The 12,773-nt window shown below is 36.8% G+C and overlaps 1 long non-coding RNA gene across 2 annotated transcripts in view; it reads left to right on the top strand.

The window, feature by feature from the left end:
* Positions 1 to 12,773, top strand: part of LOC134700024 (uncharacterized) — a 55,643-nt gene that overhangs the window by 13,499 nt on the left and 29,371 nt on the right. For both annotated transcript variants that reach the window (XR_010103730.1, XR_010103732.1), the window contains exon 4: positions 1,512 to 1,578. This is a non-coding gene — a long non-coding RNA (uncharacterized LOC134700024). The remainder of the gene's footprint in view (positions 1 to 1,511; positions 1,579 to 12,773) is intronic.

Below are 12,773 nucleotides of genomic sequence, written 5' to 3'. Positions count from 1 at the left end.
TCAAAAGCTAACCACACAGGCTTATTCAAAAGGGATACAGTTACGATAATGTCCCTAAGGATGGCATATTTTAGTATAAATATTTATTTACTCATAGGGTTTTTGCATTGTAAATAAACAAATTTATTATAAAACAAGTTGTTGGCATCAAACGGGTTATGTTCTTTTCACATGTTTTATGATGATATCATAAACAAAACCCTTAATGAGAAAGATTGTGCTAGAAATTCCGTTGAGGAAGACATTATCTTTCAATCAGATTAATTTATGTCTGGAGCGGGCATGTCAGTAATTGATAGTAGGGAACTATATTCGTAGACAACGAAATGGGGATCATTAATTGTGGTTTTGGGCCAAGAAGATATCTGAGTTTTAATGTGCATGATTTCGTGTCTATGTATATTCTACATTGTTTAGAGGTATTAGATGGTCTAACAATACATATTAATGTCTAAGTCAGGAGCAGCCGTCTTTTGTAAGTCTTGTTTATGTTTTGTCAATTTAATTAATTGTTTTCTTATATATTGGACTTGTGTGTAGCTTCTATTTTACTGCATACGCACAGATGATAAGGGGCCAGCTGCATGAAGCCCACCTTCAGGCGCTGGAATTTCACCCTGTGTTGAAGACCAATTGGTGATCTTGAGCTCTTGTTTGCCCTTTGATCGGATTGTTGCCTTTGTTACACGTTCCACATTTCCATTCTCAATGTTATCATAAACATTTAAGGATATTTGTCATGTTCCATGCACGTGTATGTATTAAGTCGTGTGTTCTGCGGGTAAACTAATTAATAAAAATTCACATCTTTTTGGTCATTATAGTACCTTTTAGTATATTTCTCATGTTCAAAATTAGGTGATACACACATAGTGCACACGTATACATAGTTAACAAGTTCTTCAAGATGTTTTGCTTAAAACGAGGAAAAAGAAAAAAGAAACCGTGAATAATTTTAAAATAGTGTCGACAATTTGAATATTTAAAACAAATTTCATTTCATTCTAGATCTACTCATTAAAAATTAAAAAAAATGATGCAGTTTTGAGCATCTTTTCAAATTTTTATATTGCGAAGTAATTTCAATTCAAAATGAAAAATGCATTTTTCATTTTTCAACATTTAAAGTCAAATTGAAAAATGCTTAATGTAATTCATTTCAATTTTTCGTCTGAAATGAACTTATATTATTTTTCTTTCTAAAACAAGCATCTGCAAATTATTTGATGTATTCAAACTGTTGAATTATTATCTTTTTTTAATATCCTTGTGAAATCAAAAATTGTAATCCCAAATTTCAAATAACATTAAGAAAATGTTTTTCAAAAGTCACTTCAAAAGAGTTTTGCATCATGTTTAAAGTGTGAAGAGCAATTTGCTATTCTTTTTTTTTCAGTTAAAAATGCCATTTGTTTGGCGTGAATATACACGATCTTCTATTGTACATTGATTACATAATACTACATTTATTTAGTATTCAATTATTGACTATTTTTTATTATTTATTTCAGGAGAATTTCTCAACTTGTGGAATAATATCTAAACAGAAGAACAAAAACTTTCGGCGACTTTTACAAGGTTTGGACCCTACTTAAAAAAAAAACTTCAAGCCGAACAACATACTGTTTTTTTGTCAAGTAGATCTCAGCTACCAAGCTTCCCTTTTCATCTAGTACGGACAAAAGTCTTGTCGGAGAACTTTTTTTATTAACTTTTCTGTAAGGTGGGGTAGGGTGTTTGACCCCAACTGTGGATCTAGTTTAACAATAAAAAAAAATATCGAACAATACCCTGGATTTGTTTTCTCAAGTAGACCTCAGCTACCCTGCTTCCCTTTTGTGCATCGTGCGGACAGATGCATTGCCGAAGAACATTTGTTGATCAACTTTTCTGTAAGGGTTGTAGAGGGTGTCAGACCCCTACGTTAGACAAACTTAGAAAAAAAACTAAGCCGAAGAACATCCTGATTTTTTTCTCAGACAGACCTCAGCAACCTAGCTTCTCTCTGCACATAGTCAGACAAAAGAGTTGCCGTAGAACATTTTTTTGTAACATGTGGGAACGATATCCGGTCCCAACTTTAGACAAAATAAGCCGTAAAACACCCTTGATTTTATTCAAGTAGACTTTAGCTACCTAGATTTATTTTCAACCTAGTAGGGACAAAACAATTGCCATAGAATATTTGTTAGTAACTTTTCTGTAAGAGTTGGGAGCGATGTCCTGTCCCAACTTAGGACCTACTTTACAAAAAAAAAATTAACCGTAACACACCATGGATTTTAACTCAAGTTGACCTCAGTTACCCAGCTTCCCTTTACACCTATTGCGGACAAAAGTTTTGCCGTATAACATTTTATATTTACTTTTCTGTGAGAGTTTGGTAGGGGTCCGAACCCAACTTTGGACCTACTTAAAAAAAAGAAAATTTGTTCTCCAGTAAACCACAGCTACCGAGCGTCCCTTTGCACTTAATGTGGACAAAAGTATTGCCGTAGATCATTTTTATTAACTTTTTTGTAATGGTGGGGCAGGGTGTCCGACCCCAACTTTGGACCTACTTAAAAACAAAAACAAATGAGCCCAAAAACACCCTGTTTTTTTTCAAGTAATCATAAGCTACCCAGCTTCCCTTTCCACCTACTGCTGACAAAAGTTTTGCCAAAGAACATTTGTTATTAACTTTTTCTTTGAAAAATTAAAAAAATAAACTTAACCGAAGAACACGCTGTGTTTTTGTTTCCAGTTGACCACAGCTTCCAAGCTTCTCTTTTCCCCTAGTGCAGACAACAGTATTGCCGTAGAACATTTTCTAATTACTTTTCTATAAGGTAAAAGGGTAGGGTGTCCAACCATACCTTTTGACCTACTCAAAGAATAATAAAAAACTAAGCCTGAATTTTAACTCAAGTAGACCACAGCTAACCAGCTTCCCTTTGCGCCTATTGCGGACAAAATTATTGACGTAGAACAGTGTTGCTTAACTTGTCTGTAAGGTAGTACAGTAGACTGTCCGAGTCAATCGTTGGACCTACTTTAAAAAAATTAACAAAGCCGAAAAAACACACTATGTTTTTTCTCAGGTAGACCACAGCTATTCAGCTATCCTTTGCGCCTAGTGCGGACACAAGTTTTGACGTAGAACATGTTTTTTTTAACTTTTCTGTAAGGTAGTGAAGAAGACTGTCCATGTAAATCTTTGGACAAAAAAAAAAACTCAGCCGAAAAACTCCCTGTGTTCTTTCTCTAGTACACCACAGCTACCTAGCTTTCTGTTGCTCTTAGCGCGGACAAAACTATTGACGTAGAACATGTTTTATTAACTTTTCTGTAAGGAAGTGAAGTAGACTGTCCGACTCAATCTTTGGACCTATTTAAAAAGAAAGAAAAAAACAAAGCTGAAGAACACGCTATGTTTTTTCTCAAGTAGACCACAGTTAACCAGCTTCTCTTTGCGCCTAGTGCGGACAAAAGTCTTGACGTAGAACATTTAAAAAAGAAGATGTGGTATGATTGCCAATGAGACAACTATCCACCACAAAAAACATAAAATGACACAGACATTAACAACTATAGGTCACCGTAAGGCCTTCAACAATGAGCAAAGCCCATATCGCATAGTCAGCTATAAAAGGCCCCGATAAGACAATGTAAAACAATTCAAACGAGAAAACTAACGGCCTTATTTATGTAAAAAAAATCTCTATTAATTTTCCTGTAAGGTGATGGGGTAGGGTGTCCGACCCCAACTTCGGACCTACTGAAAGAAAATAAAAAGCCGAAGAACAGCCTGTGTTTCTTCTCAAGAAGACCACAGCTACCCAGCTTCCCTTTGTACCTATTGCGGAAACACGTATTGACGTAGAACATTCTCTATTAACTTTTTTGTAAGGTAATGGGGTAGGGTGTCCGACCCCAACTTTGGACTTACTTAAACAAAATTAAACTCAGCCGAAAAACTCCCTGTGTTCTTTCTCTAGTACACCACAGCTACCTAGCTTTCCTTTGCTCTTAGTATGGACAAAAGTATTGACGTAGAACATTTTAAGGTGGTATGGGTGTCTTCCTCCATCTTGGATTGTAAAAAACAGAGAATCAAAGGTCCAGATTTTCCATCAAGTTAGCAAAATTTGATGCAGGAATGCAGATGTTTAATGTACATTTTCATTTAAAAGTACCAATTTATAAGAATATAACTTCTAAATATTGATATTTTTGCAAATGTTAATTATTTTTGGTTGTTTTTTTTTTTTTTTTAAATTGGCATTTTAAGGGTAGGTAACTCTAAAAAAGTGCATTTTCTGAAAGATTCTGTATGGAATTTTCCTATTTTGTATTTTAGCCGGAAAAAACGTACGGTGCCCCTATCTTTTCTTTTGATATTCTCAAAGCAGTGTCTGAAAGCTATCTTTTCCTGAAGTTTTTAACAATTCTATCATTTTGTTTAGTTTCTAATCACAAAATGGTGTTTTTTCCTGTATAATCAATACAAAATGTGTCATTTTGTCCCGTCCTGTAGCTTGAGAAAATCCGCGGTGACCTATCATTTTTATTATATTTTTCAACATGTATCAATAGATACAACGTTTTGGCAAAGTATGAACAAATTCTATCATTTTTATTTTAGACTCCCATACCACCTTAATTAACTTTTCTGTAATGTACTGAAGTAGACTATCCGAATTAATCTTTGGATTTATTAAAAAAAATTGATAAACTAAGCCGAAGAACACCCTGTGTTTTTTCTTAAGTAGACCACAGCTACCCAGCTTCCATTTGCACCTAGTGCGGACAACTGTAATGACGTAGAAAATTATAATTAACTTTTCTGTAAGGTAGTGAATTAGACTGTCCGACTCAATCTTTGGACCTATTAAAAAAAATACAAAGCCGAAGAACACCCTGTGTTTTTTTTCTTAAGTAGACCACAGCTAACCAGCTTCCCTTTGCGCCTTCAGCGGACAAAAGTAGTGACGTAGACTATTCTTTATTAATTTTTCTGTAAGGTTGTGGAGTAGGGTGTCCGATCCGAACTGTGGAACTACTTTAAAAAATAAACTAAATAAAGAACACCCTGTAGACAACAGCTACCTAGCTTTCTTTTGCGCCTAGTGTGGACAGGACTATTGACACAGAACATATTTTATTAAAATTTCTGTAAGATAGTGAAGTAGACTGTCCGAGTCAATATTTGGACCTACTTTCAAACAAAATAAACTAAGCCGAAGAACTCCGTGCGTTCTTTCTCAAATACACCAAATCTACCTAGCTTCCCTTTGCGCCTATTGCGGACAAAAGTATTGACGTAGAACATGTTTGATCAACTTTTCTGTAAGGTAGTGAAGTAGACTGTCCGTCTCAATCTGTGGTCCTACTTTAAATAAAATAAACTTAGCCGAAGAACACCGTGTGTTTTGTGTCAGGTAGACCACATCTATTTAACTATCCTTTGCGGCTAGTGCGGACAAAAGTATTGACGTAGAACATGTGTTATTAATTTTTCTGTAAGGTAGTGAAGCCGACTTAATCTGTTGACCTATTTGAAAAAAAAGCAGACCACAGCTACACAGCTTCCCTTTGTGCCTATTGCGGACAATTATTTGATGTCAATATTTTTTAATTATTTTTTCTGTAAGGCGATGGGGTAGGATGTCCGACACCAATTTTGCACTTTCTTTCAAAAAAATAAACTAAGCCGAAGAACACCCTGTGTTTTTTCTCAAGTAAACCACAGTTACCCGACCTTCCTTTGCACCTAGTGCGGACAAAAGTATTGCCAAACAATATTTTTTATTAATTTTTCTGTAAGGTAGCGGGATTGGGTGCATGTTCCTAAATTTGGACCTACGTTCCAAAAGAAATGTGCGGAAGAACACCTTGGGTTTCTTCTCCAGTACACCTCAGCTACCCAGCTTCCCTTTGCACCTAGTGCAGACACAAGTTTTGCCGTAGAACGTTTTTTATTAACTTTTCTGTAAGTGTAAGGTAGACTGTAAGGTAATAAGACTGACGGACTCAATATTTGAACCTACATAAAAAACAATAAACTAAGCCGTAAAACACACTGTGTTTTTTTCTGAAGTAGACCACAGCTACACAGTTTCCCGTTGTGCCTATTGCGGACAATTATTTGACGTCAATATTTGTTTTAATTTTTTTTCTGTAAGGTGATGGGTCAGGGTGTCCGACACCAATTTTGCACTTTCTTTCAAAAAAATAAACTAAGCTGAAGAACACCCTGTGTTTATTCTCAAGTAAACCACAGTTACCCGACCTTCCTTTGCACATAGTGCGGACAAAAGTATTGCCAAACAATATTTTTTATTAACTTTTCTGTAAGGTAGCGGGGTTGGGTACATCGGTACATTGGTACAACGGACACCAAGTGCGGACAAAAGTATTGCCGTACAATATTTTTTATTAACTTTTCTGTAAAGTAACGGTTGGTTGTCTGTTCCTAAATTTGGACCTACGTTCCAAAAAACTGTGCGGAAGAACACCTTGATTTTTTTCTCCAGTATATCTCAGCTACCCAGCTTCCCTTTGCACCTAGTGCAGACAAAAGTATTGCCGTAGAACATTTTTTATTAAGCCGTAAAACACACTGTGTTTTTTCCTAAAGTAGACCACAGCTACACAGCTACCCTTCGTGCCTATTGCGGACAATTTTTTGACGTCAATATTTTTTTAATTAATTTTTCTGTAAGGTGATGGGGTGGGGTGTCCGACACCAATTTTGCACTTTCTTTCAAAAAAAATAAACTAAGCCGAAGAACACCCTGTGTTTATTCTCAAGTAAACCACAGTTACCCGACCTTCCTTTGCACCTAGTGTGGACAAAAGTATTGCCAAACAATATTTTTTATTAACTTTTCTGTAAGGTAGCGTTGTTGGGTGTCTGTTCCTAAATTTGAACCTTCGTTCCAAAAGAAATGTGCGGAAGAACACCTTGGGTTTCTTCTCCAGTACACCTCAGCTACCCAGCTTCCCTTTGCACCTAGTACAGACACAAGTTTTGCCGTAGAACGTTTTTTATTAACTTTTCTGTAAGTGTAAAGTAGACTGTAAGGTAATAAGACTGACGGACTCAATCTTTGAACCTACATAAAAAACAATAAACTAAGCCGTAAGACACACTGTGTTTTTATCTGAAGTAGACCACAGCTACACAGTTTCCCGTTGTGCCTATTGCGGACAATTATTTGACGTCAATATTTGTTTTATTATTTTTTCTGTATCGTGATGGGTCAGGGTGTCCGACATCAATTTTGCACTTTCTTTCAAAAAAATAAACTAAGCCGAAGAACACCCTGTGTTTTTTCTCAAGTAAACCATAGCTACCTGACCTTCCTTTGCACCTAAAGCGGACAAAAGTATTGCCGTACAATATTTTTTATTAACTTTTCTGTAAAGTAGCGGGGTTGGGTGTCTGTTCCTAAATTTGGACCTACGTTCCAAAAAAACTGTAAGGAAGAACACCTTGGTTTGTTTCTCCAGTACACCTCAGCTACCCAGCTTCCCTTTGCACCTAGTGCAGACACAATTATTGCCGTAGAACATTTTTTATTAACTTTTCTGTAAGTGTAAGGTAGACTGTAAGGTAATAAGACTGACGGACTAAATCTTTGAACCTACATAAAAAAACAATAAACTAAGCCGTAAAACACACTGTGTTTTTTTCTAAAGTAGACCACAGCTACACAGCTTCCCTTTGTGCCTATTGCGGACAATTATTTGACGTCAATATTTTTTTTTATTAATTTTTCTGTTAGGTGATGGGGTAGGGTGTCCTACATCAATTTTGCACTTTCTTTCAAAAAAATAAACTCAGCCGAAGAACACCCTGTGTTTTTTCTCAAGTAAACCACAGCTACCCGACCTTCCTTTGCACCTAGTGCGGACAAAAGTATTGCCGTACAATATTTTTTATTAACTTTTCTGTAAAGTAGCGGGGTTGGGTGTCTGTTCCTAAATTTGGACCTACGTTCCAAACAAAAAAACTGAGCCGAAGACCACCTTGTGTTTCTTCTCAAGTACACCTCAGCTACCCAGCTTCCCTTTGTACCTGATGCAGACACAAGTATTGTCGTAGAATATTTTTTATTAACTTTTCTGGAAGTGTAAGGTAGACTGTAAGGTAATAAGACTGACGGACTAAATCTTTGAACCTACATAAAAAACAATAAACTAAGCCGTAAAACACACTGTGTTTTTTTCTGAAGTAGACCACAGCTACACAGCTTCCCGTTGTGCCTATTGCGGTTAATTATTTGACGTCGATATTTTTTTTATAATTTTTTCTGTTAGGTGATGGGGTAGGGTGTCCGACATCAATTTTGCACTTTCTTTCAAAAAAATAAACTAAGCCGAAGAACACCCTGTGTTTATTCTCAAGTAAACCACAGTTACCCGACCTTCCTTTGCACCTAGTCCGGACAAAAGTATTGCCGTACAATATATTTTATTATCTTTTCTGTAAGGTAACGGGGTTGGGTGTCTGTTCCTAAATTTGGACCTACGTTCCAAACAAAAAAAAACTGTGCCGAAGAACACCTTGTGTTTTTTCTCCAGTACACCTCAGCTACCCAGCTTTCCTTTGCAATTAATGCAGACACAAGTATTGCCGTAGAATATTTTTTATTAACGTTTCTGTAAGTGTAAGGTAGACTGTAAGGTAATAAGACTGACGGACTAAATCTTTGAACCTACATAAAAAACAATAAACTAAGCTGTAAAACACACTGTGTTTTTTTCTGAAGTAGACCACAGCTACACAGCTTCTCTTTGTGTCTATTGCGGACAATTATTTGACGTCAATATTTTTTTAATTATTTTTTCTGTTAGGTGATGGGGTAGGGTGTCCGACATCAATTTAGCACTTTCTTTCAAAAAAATAAACTAAGCCGAAGAACACCCTGTGTTTATTCTCAAGTAAACCACAGTTACCCGACCTTCCTTTGCACCTAGTCCGGACAAAAGTATTGCCGTACAATATATTTTATTATCTTTTCTGTAAGGTAGCGGGGTTGGGTGTCTGTTCCTAAATTTGGACCTACGTTCCAAAAAACAAACTGTGCCGAAGAACACTTTGGGTTTCTTCTCCAGTACACCTCAGCTACCCAGCTTCCCTTTGGACCTAGTGCAGACACAAGTATTGCCGTAGAACATTTTTTATTAACTTTTCTGTAAGTGTAAGGTAGACTGTAAGGTAATAAGACTGACGGACTAAATCTTTGAACCTACATAAAAAACAATAAACTAAGCCGTAAAACACACTGTGTTTTTGCTGAAGTAGACCACAGCTACACAGCTTCCCTTTGTGCCTATTGCGGACAATTATTTGACGTCTATATTTTTTTTTATTAATTTTTCTGTTAGGTGATGGGGTAGGGTGTCCGACATCAATTTTGCACTTTCTTTCAAAAAATAAACTAAGCCGAAGAACACCCTGTGTTTATTCTCAAGTAAACACAGTTACCCGACCTTCCTTTGCACCTAGTGCGGACAAAAGTATTGCCGTAGAACATTTTTTATTAATTTTTCTGTAAGGTAGCAGGGTTGGGTGTCTGTTCCTAAATTTGGACCTACGTTCCAAAAAAAAGCTGTGCCGAAGAACACCTTGGGTTTCTTCTCCAGTACACCTCAGCTACCCAGCTTCCCTTTGCACCTAGTGCAGACACAAGTATTGCCGTAGAACATTTTTTATTAACTTTTCTGTAAGTGTAAGGTAGACTGTAAGGTAATAAGACTGACGGACTAAATCTTTGAACCTACATAAAAAACAATAAACTAAGCCGTAAAAAACACTGTGTTTTTTTCTGAAGTAGACCACAGCTACACAGCTTCCCTTTGTGCCTATTGCGGTTAATTATTTGACGTCAATATTTTTTTTATTAATTTTTCTGTTAGGTGATGGGGTAGGGTGTCCGACATCAATTTTGCACTTTCTTTCAAAAAAATAAACTAAGCCGAAGAACACCCTGTGTTTATTCTCAAGTAAACCACAGTTACCCGACCTTCCTTTGCACCTAGTGCGGACAAAAGTATTGCCGTACAATATTTTTTATTAACTTTTCTGTAAGGTAACGGGGTTGGGTGTCTGTTCCTAAATTTGGACCTACGTTCCAAACAAAAAAAAACTGTGCCGAAGAACACCTTGTGTTTTTTCTCCAGTACACCTCAGCTACCCAGCTTTCCTTTGCAATTAATGCAGACACAAGTATTGCCGTAGAATATTTTTTATTAACGTTTCTGTAAGTGTAAGGTAGACTGTAAGGTAATAAGACTGACGGACTAAATCTTTGAACCTACATAAAAAACAATAAACTAAGCTGTAAAACACACTGTGTTTTTTTCTGAAGTAGACCACAGCTACACAGCTTCTCTTTGTGTCTATTGCGGACAATTATTTGACGTCAATATTTTTTTAATTATTTTTTCTGTTAGGTGATGGGGTAGGGTGTCCGACATCAATTTAGCACTTTCTTTCAAAAAAATAAACTAAGCCGAAGAACACCCTGTGTTTATTCTCAAGTAAACCACAGTTACCCGACCTTCCTTTGCACCTAGTCCGGACAAAAGTATTGCCGTACAATATATTTTATTATCTTTTCTGTAAGGTAGCGGGGTTGGGTGTCTGTTCCTAAATTTGGACCTACGTTCCAAAAAACAAACTGTGCCGAAGAACACTTTGGGTTTCTTCTCCAGTACACCTCAGCTACCCAGCTTCCCTTTGGACCTAGTGCAGACACAAGTATTGCCGTAGAACATTTTTTATTAACTTTTCTGTAAGTGTAAGGTAGACTGTAAGGTAATAAGACTGACGGACTAAATCTTTGAACCTACATAAAAAACAATAAACTAAGCCGTAAAACACATTGTGTTTTTGCTGAAGTAGACCACAGCTACACAGCTTCCCTTTGTGCCTATTGCGGACAATTATTTGACGTCTATATTTTTTTTATTAATTTTTCTGTTAGGTGATGGGGTAGGGTGTCCGACATCAATTTTGCACTTTCTTTCAAAAAATAAACTAAGCCGAAGAACACCATGTGTTTATTCTCAAGTAAACCACAGTTACCCGACCTTCCCTTGCACCAAGTGCGGACAAAAGTATTGCCGTACAATATTTTTTATTAACTTTTCTGTAAGGTATCGGGGTTGGGTGTCTGTTCCTAAATTTGGACCTACGTTCCAAAAAAAACTGTGCGGAAGAACACCTTGGGTTTTTTCTCCAGTACACATCAGCTACCCAGCTTCCCTTTGCACCTAGTGCAGACACAAGTATTGACGTAGAACATTTTTTATTAACTTATCTGTAAGTGTAAGGTAGGCTGTAAGGTAATAAGACTGACGGACTAAATCTTTGAACCTACATAAAAAAACAATAAACTAAGCCGTAAAACACACTGTGTTTTTTTTCTGAAGTAGACCACAGCTACACACCTTCCCTTTGTGCCTATTGCGGACAATTATTTGACGTCAATATTTTTTTTATTAATTTTTCTGTTAGGTGATGGGGTAGGGTGTCCGACATCAATTTTGCACCTTTTCTGTAAGGTAGCGGGGTTGGGTGTCTGCTCCTAAATTTGGACCTACGTTCCAAAAAAAAACTGTGCCGAAGAACACCTTGGGTTTCTTCTCCAGTACACCTCAGCTACCCAGCTTCCCTTTGCACCCAGTGCAGACACAAGTATTGCCGTAGAACATTTTTTATTAACTTTTCTGTAAGTGTAAGGTAGACTGTAAGGTAAAAAGACTGACAGACTACATCTTTGAACCTACATAAAAAACAATAAACTAAGCCGTAAAACACACTGTGTTTTTGCTGAAGTAGACCACAGCTACACAGCTTCCCTTTGTGCCTATTGCGGACAATTATTTGACGTCAATATTTTTTTTTATTAATTTTTCTATGAGGTGATGGGGTAGGGTGTCCGACACCAATTTTGCACTTCCTTTCAAAAAAATAAACTAAGCCGAAGAACACCCTGTGTTTTTTCTCAAGTAAACCACAGCTTCCCGACCTTCCTTTGCACCTAGTGCGGACAAAAGTATTGCCGTACAATATTTTTTATTAACTTTTCTGTAAGGTAGCGGGTTGGGTGTCTGTTCCTCAATTTGGACCTACGTTCCACGAAAACTGTGCAGAAGAACACCTTTGGTTTCTTCTCCAGTACACCTCAGCTACCCAGCTTCCCTTTGCACCTAGTGCAGACACAAGTATTGCCGTAGAACATTTTTTATTAACTTTTCTGTAAGTGTAAGGTAGACTGTAAGGTAATAAGACTGACGGACTCAATCTTTGAACCTACATAAAAAACAATAAACTAAGCCGTAAAACACACTGTGTTTTTTCTGAAGTAGACCACAGCTACACAGCTTCCATTTGTGCCTATTGCGGACAATTATTTGACATCAATATTTTTTTTATTAATTTTTCTGTTAGGTGATGGGGTAGGGTGTCCGACATCAATTTTGCACTTTCTTTCAAAAAAATAAACTAAGCCGAAGAACACCCTGTGTATATTCTCAAGTAAACCACAGTTACCCGACCTTCCTTTGCACCTAGTGCGGACAAAAGTATTGCCAAACAATATCTTTTATTAATTTTTCTGTAAGGTAGCGGGGTTTGGTACATCGGTACATCGGTACAACGGACACCAAGTGCGGACAAAAGTATTACCGTACAATATTTTTTATTAACTTTTCTGTAAAGTAGCGGGGTTGGGTGTCTGTTCCTAAATTTGGACCTACGTTCCAAAAAATTGTGC

The sequence above is a fragment of the Mytilus trossulus genome, unplaced genomic scaffold, assembly GCF_036588685.1.
Source record: "Mytilus trossulus isolate FHL-02 unplaced genomic scaffold, PNRI_Mtr1.1.1.hap1 h1tg000110l__unscaffolded, whole genome shotgun sequence".
Taxonomy (NCBI): Eukaryota; Metazoa; Mollusca; class Bivalvia; order Mytilida; family Mytilidae; genus Mytilus; species Mytilus trossulus.
This window is presented reverse-complemented; position numbering and strand designations above follow the sequence as displayed.